General features: G+C 40.2%; 2 non-coding genes across 2 annotated transcripts; both read left to right on the top strand.

The window, feature by feature from the left end:
• The first annotated feature begins 336 nt into the window (after window positions 1-336).
• LOC117577537 (small subunit ribosomal RNA) lies at window positions 337-2,335 on the top strand. Its single transcript, XR_004573287.1, has one exon. It is a non-coding gene; the product is annotated as a small subunit ribosomal RNA (ribosomal RNA).
• A 578-nt stretch (window positions 2,336-2,913) lies between these two features.
• LOC117577481 (5.8S ribosomal RNA) lies at window positions 2,914-3,092 on the top strand. Its single transcript, XR_004573253.1, has one exon. It is a non-coding gene; the product is annotated as a 5.8S ribosomal RNA (ribosomal RNA).
• Window positions 3,093-7,249: the final 4,157 nt, after the last annotated feature.

Genomic DNA, 7,249 nt, shown 5'->3' with positions numbered 1-7,249 from the left:
AATTGAATTTAAATTATAAATATGCATGTGTGATATAATATATTTAGTAAGTTGAAATAAAATGATATTTTTGAACGATTATATGCATATATATTTTATATATAAGTATATATATTTATATAAACAATTTGTGAATTATAACTAGCGAACGTGAATGCCATCTAATTATGGCCACATTCGTATAGTACATGTCAAGTATAACATATATATATATATACAATTATTGAATATTATCGTTTGTTATTCAAAAATATTTGTGAGTTGTCATGTATTTTACATATTTGAAGATTTATGTAATTATATTTTAAAATATATTTACATAATGAAATGAACATTATTCTGGTTGATCCTGCCAGTAGTTATATGCTTGTCTCAAAGATTAAGCCATGCATGTCTAAGTACACACGAATTAATAGTGAAACCGCAAAAGGCTCATTATATCAGTTATGGTTCCTTAGATCGTTAACAGTTACTTGGATAACTGTGGTAATTCTAGAGCTAATACATGCAAATTAAAAACACGGACCTTCTGGAACGTGTGCTTTTATTAGGCTAAAACCAAGCGATCGCAAGATCGTTACACTGGTTGAACTCTAGATAACATGCAGATCGTATGGTCTCGTACCGACGACAGATCTTTCAAATGTCTGCCCTATCAACTTTTGATGGTAGTATCTAGGACTACCATGGTTGCAACGGGTAACGGGGAATCAGGGTTCGATTCCGGAGAGGGAGCCTGAGAAACGGCTACCACATCTAAGGAAGGCAGCAGGCGCGTAAATTACCCACTCCCAGCTCGGGGAGGTAGTGACGAAAAATAACAATACAGGACTCATATCCGAGGCCCTGTAATTGGAATGAGTACACTTTAAATCCTTTAACAAGGACCTATTGGAGGGCAAGTCTGGTGCCAGCAGCCGCGGTAATTCCAGCTCCAATAGCGTATATTAAAGTTGTTGCGGTTAAAAACGTTCGTAGTTGAACTTGTGCTTCATACGGGTAGTGCAACTTACAATTGTAGTTAGTACTATACCTTTATGTATGTAAGCGTATTACCGGTGGAGTTCTTATATATAATTAGGTACTTGTACTTTTTTATATGTTCCTCCTATTTAAAAACCTGCATTAGTGCTCTTCATCGAGTGTTATTGTGGGCCGGTACAATTACTTTGAACAAATTAGAGTGCTTAAAGCAGGCTTCAAATGCCTGAATATTCTGTGCATGGGATAATGAAATAAGACCTCTGTTCTGCTTTCATTGGTTTTCAGATCAAGAGGTAATGATTAATAGAAGCAGTTTGGGGGGCATTAGTATTACGACGCGAGAGGTGAAATTCTTGGACCGTCGTAAGACTAACTTAAGCGAAAGCATTTGCCAAAGATGTTTTTCATTAATCAAGAACGAAAGTTAGAGGTTCGAAGGCGATCAGATACCGCCCTAGTTCTAACCATAAACGATGCCAGCTAGCAATTGGGTGTAGCTACTTTTATGGCTCTCTCAGTCGCTTCCCGGGAAACCAAAGCTTTTGGGCTCCGGGGAAGTATGGTTTGCAAAGCTGAAACTTAAAGGAATTGACGGAAGGGCACCACCAGGAGTGGAGCCTGCGGCTTAATTTGACTCAACACGGGAAAACTTACCAGGTCCGAACATAAGTGTGTAAGACAGATTGATAGCTCTTTCTCGAATCTATGGGTGGTGGTGCATGGCCGTTCTTAGTTCGTGGAGTGATTTGTCTGGTTAATTCCGATAACGAACGAGACTCAAATATATTAAATAGATATCTTCAGGATTATGGTGTTGAAGCTTATATAGCCTTCATTCATGGTGGCAGTAAAATGTTTATTGTGTTTGAATGTGTTTTATATAAGTGGAGCCGTACCTGTTGGTTTGTCCCATTATAAGGACACTAGCTTCTTAAATGGACAATTGCGTCTAGCAATAATGAGATTGAGCAATAACAGGTCTGTGATGCCCTTAGATGTCCTGGGCTGCACGCGCGCTACAATGAAAGTATCAACGTGTATTTCCTAGACCGAGAGGTCCGGGTAAACCGCTGAACCACTTTCATGCTTGGGATTGTGAACTGAAACTGTTCACATGAACTTGGAATTCCCAGTAAGTGTGAGTCATTAACTCGCATTGATTACGTCCCTGCCCTTTGTGCACACCGCCCGTCGCTACTACCGATTGAATTATTTAGTGAGGTCTCCGGACGTGATCACTGTGACGCCTTGTGTGTTGCGGTTGTTTCGCAAAGTTGACCGGAACTTGATTATTTAGAGAAGTAAAAGTCGTAACAAGGTTTCCGTAGGTGAACCTGCGGAAGGATCATTATTGTTTTAATGCATCTAACCGTTAATAAATTAAATTTTGTTTTTCTCTTTTAGGGAATTGCAATATTTAATAAATTATGTAACTAATAAAAATATAAATATTTATTCAATCATATGAGATACAATTATGCAACATATAATAATTTAAATTAGCTAAAAACCGTTTGTCATGTATTATTATTATTATATACTGTATTAAGAGTGTTTTATGTGTTTTGGATAAATAAAAAAACTGCGTGTATATGTACCATAATATACATGCGTTGCAAAATGTATTGTGCATATTCCAGTGCGCATACATTGGTTCGCAACACCTAAAGAAAAAACAATGTTGTACCTGTTTGCAGGTTAACGCTTTTACCATATGTTTGATCATAATAAATAAATTTAGCTAAAATATACTTGTCATATATCTTATTATTATCGATTATGTAAAACTAAGACATTTCGCAACATTTATTTAGGTATAAAAAAAAAAATTTTATTGAAGGAATTGATATATGCCAGTAAAATGGTGTATTTTTAATTTCTTTCAATAAAAATATTCTTTGACGTAATGAAATAAAAAAAAAATTGTATCACTCTAAGCGGTGGATCACTCGGCTCATGGGTCGATGAAGAACGCAGCAAACTGTGCGTCATCGTGTGAACTGCAGGACACATGAACATCGACATTTTGAACGCATATCGCAGTCCATGCTGTTATGTACTTTAATTAATTTTTTAGTGCTGCTTGGACTACATATGGTTGAGGGTTGTAAGACTATGCTAAATAAGTTGTTTAAAATTTTTTCGGAATTTTAAGCACATTGTATATTATTGGATAATATAAGTGTGAATCTAAAAAGTTCTCGCTTAAGATATTCATAATATGAATTAATAAATGAAAATACTAAAAACTCTGTTGCATGAGAAATTTGAAGAATTATATGTTCTTTATTCATTTCAAATAATATTGAGGAATGTCTAGCATAAAATATATTATTTTTATAAACTAGAATTGCCTCTTATTAACGAATATGGTATAAAGAATAATTTTGTGAATATTATGGACCTTCAAGAAAAAAAATAGTATATTTCAAAATAGGCAGAGAATTGTCTATAAGTGTAATTAAACAACCTCAACTCATATGGGACTACCCCCTGAATTTAAGCATATTAATTAGGGGAGGAAAAGAAACTAACAAGGATTTTCTTTAGTCGCGGCGAGCGAAAAGAAATCAGTTCAGCACTAAGTCACTTTGTCTATATGGCAAATGTGAGATGCAGTGTATGGAACGTCAATATTCTAGTATGAGAAATTAACGATTTAAGTCCTTCTTAAATGAGGCCATTTACCCATAGAGGGTGCCAGGCCCGTATAACGTTAATGATTATTAGATGATGTTTCCAAAGAGTCGTGTTGCTTGATAGTGCAGCACTAAGTGGGTGGTAAACTCCATCTAAACTAAATATAACCATGAGACCGATAGTAAACAAGTACCGTGAGGGAAAGTTGAAAAGAACTCTGAATAGAGAGTTAAATAGTACGTGAAAACTGCTTAGAGGTAAGCCCGATGAACCTGAATATCCGTTATGGAAAATTCATCATTAGAATTGTAATATTTAATCAATATTATATAACGATAGTGTGCATTTTTTCCATATAAGGACATTGTAATCTATTAGCATGTATGGAATTTATCAAACAATTTTGATAAGAGTTATTTAAATTAGAGTGCTTGCATTTTAACATAAATAAAATTCAAAAAATTTGATAAAGTGCTGATAGATTATATGAGTACAGTGCGTTAATTTTCGGAATTAATATAAAATGGCATGATTATCATTGATTTTTATGTTTATTATAAGCACTTGTATGATTTAACAATGCGAAAGATTCAGGATACCTTCGGGACCCGTCTTGAAACACGGACCAAGGAGTCTAACATATGTGCAAGTTATTGGGATATATAAACCTAAATAGCGTAAATTAACTTGACTATTATTGGGATTAGTTTTTTAACTATTTATAGTTGATTAACGCAATCCCGGGCGTTCTATATAGTTATGTATAATAAATATTATATTATTATTTTATGCCTCTAACTGGAACGTACCTTGAGCATATATGCTGTGACCCGAAAAGATGGTGAACTATACTTGATCAGGTTGAAGTCAGGGGGAAACCCTGATGGAAGACCGAAACAGTTCTGACGTGCAAATCGATTGTCAGAATTGAGTATAGGGGCGATAAAGACCAACGAACCATCTAGTAGCTGGTTCCTCGAAGTTTCCCTCAGATAGCTGGTGCATTTAACTGTTGTATAAATAATCTTATCTGGTAAAGCGAATGATTAGAGGCCTTAGGGTCGAAACGATCTTAACCTATTCTCAAACTTTAAATGGGTAAGAAACCTTACTTTCTTGATATGAAGTTTAAGGTTATGATATAATGTGCCAGTGGGCCACTTTGTAAGCAGAACTGCGCTGTGGGATGAACCAAAACGTAATGTTACGGGTGCCTCAATTAACAACTCATTCAGGAATTTGATATGGGAATCAAACTGCGGATAAATGCCCTAACCCCACGCGGTCTCGACGCACGAGGGGAAGGCACGAAATTGGATGAGGCAGTGTCGTGCAGACTGTGAATGCTCCCGAATCACTAATACCACATTCTGCAAGAAGTGTCAGTCGTACGCATGGGAGGCGGGTGGCTAGCACAAAGTGTACTAAATTATCTCAAGCGGGACTTGAGACAGAGGCACTCTGTCGATTGGCTGAACCAGTCGCAGGGAGAGAACAGGATATAATAAGCCGGACCTGGTGGGGTTTCCGACAGATCAAACACTATGTGATCGACGCTCAGGTTGTGAACTGACGGACTGTGAATCTTGACCAAGCTCATCGAGAAGGGTTGAGAATCTACGAACAGACAGGACGTACGAACGGCCTGGTTCGGGATTACTCGGCACATTGAGGACATTAAATCGTTTCTGCTACGCTCAAACTGGAGGGGTCATCTGGAGCTATCGGTCGGTAAAAGCACTGGAGCAGCACTGGGAGTCCTAACGCTGGTGATAGCAAATATTATCAGTACCAGGGTGGTAGATGGCGGAGTCCTGCGGCTTTAAGCACGTTCATGTTCCATACTGGATATCGCCAAGGAGTGGTTAGCACCGAGGTTTACTTCCCTCATTGAAGTCAACTTCCACTGCCAACATCTATTGTGTACAAAGTAAAGGGAAAACAGTCCATATGAACGTGCCATTCATATATGGCATTGTTGTGTGGCAAATTCATTTCCTACATAAAAAAAAAAAAAAAAAAAAAATATAGCCAATGCTCGTCATCTAATTATGTGACGACGCATGAATTGGGATAAACGAGAATTCCTAACTGTCCTATCTTACTCAATCCTGGTTTCACTGGTCGAGCTGAAACAGACGTGTTAAGCGGGTGCTGCTGCATTCGTAGTGTTTTTGCGATAACATTATTTGTATCTCTAGTTAGCGGTAAAAGTTATCGCGTGTGCGCTTTGTGCTCCTCATTCGCTGTGTGCGTGTGAGCAGCTGGGAAAATCGTCGCGCGTCGTTGAGAGTGTGTGCGTGCGTGTGCTTATTTTAGCGCTAAATTAAAGTAGCTTGTTTCGAGTGACCTACTTTTCCTGGTGAAAGTACAGGTTTGAGTATTTTAAGAAACTTGCAAAAAAAGTTTTAGATGCAGCGTGCAAGCGGCCGTTTGGTGCTGGGGGAGTGTGCGTCGACGGAACGAACCTCCTCTTCGGTGCTGTACGGGGAAGGTTAAGCGAAAGCGGTGTTCGGCGTCAGCAAGGAAAGCTGAGAAGGCGCTTCTTTAGCTTCTTTTGCTGATGCTGGGTTTAGGTAGCTGATGTATGGGAGCCACTAGTGGTGGTGTCAGCCTGGCTAACCTAGCGTGTTGTAGCGTGGCTGAGGAGAATCTGGTTTACGGCAGAATTCGACCCCCGATGTGAATCATTGGGAGTAGCTAGAGGAGTTTGGGAGGCTGAAAAGGCATGCAGAGGCCGTTGGTGCTCCATTGGGCAAGCCAGGGCAATGATGCGAAGGGAAGCCCAGTAGAGAAAATGAAAAGGCGATCAGTAAGTGACGTGCTCACGCTCGTTGTTGAGCATGATTGTGGAATGCAAGCAAGCGCGGTTTAGTGTAGTTTGGACTACCTCGGAAATGGAAGATGCCTGCTGTTTCGAGTGCGGAAAATGAGCGTCTACCGAGGACGGTTGGCAGGAGGCTCGCGCTCATGCGGTAGCGGCCCCTCCAATGGGGGGCCTTTCCGAGTGCCGCGCCCGGTTAGCGGGGTGCTCGCGCTGCGTGCACCGGTTGCCAAAGGCCGTTCCAGTCGAGCAGCGCGGTCACCCCGCGAACGCCGAAGACCTAAGCTCAGTTGAGACATGGTCCCTCGTGTCCGCAGCAAGAACTTGCGGTGAAAGACCTCAAAGGAAAGTGGTTGATCAGGTGGTGAAGGAGTAGTCAAACCCTGGGTGTACTGGGTGCACGAGGTCGTTCGTCCTCTTCGGGATGGTGTGTGCATTTATCGCACTCCTCCGTTTGCAGAGCGGAGAGTGATGCGCAGGAAAACAGCGAAGAATCTTAAAGGAGGTGGGGCTGGAAGTGAAGTGTGAATGTCAAAGCTGGGGCCTAAAATTGTGTGACGGGCGTTCACTTCGCAGATTACTCCTGACGAATTCATGAGTGATCTTTTCGAGATGAAACTCAAGGAGCATGTCTCTTGAAGGCCTTCAAGAAAGGCGTCGTATGGTGAAAGCAAGCAATGGCCTGTGGACTGGTAAGGTCAGCAGGTCCGGTCAATGTTGTGTTGGAGGGCGATGGCAGCCATGCAAACTCTGCTCGATGTTTGGCCGCCTGCTACAATCAAAAGTGGTTTTCATTCCGCT

The sequence above is a fragment of the Drosophila albomicans genome, unplaced genomic scaffold, assembly GCF_009650485.2.
Source record: "Drosophila albomicans strain 15112-1751.03 unplaced genomic scaffold, ASM965048v2 utg000315l_pilon, whole genome shotgun sequence".
NCBI lineage: Eukaryota > Metazoa > Arthropoda > Insecta > Diptera > Drosophilidae > Drosophila > Drosophila albomicans.
Note: the sequence above shows the minus strand (reverse complement) of the source record. Positions and strands in the feature narration are given on the sequence as shown.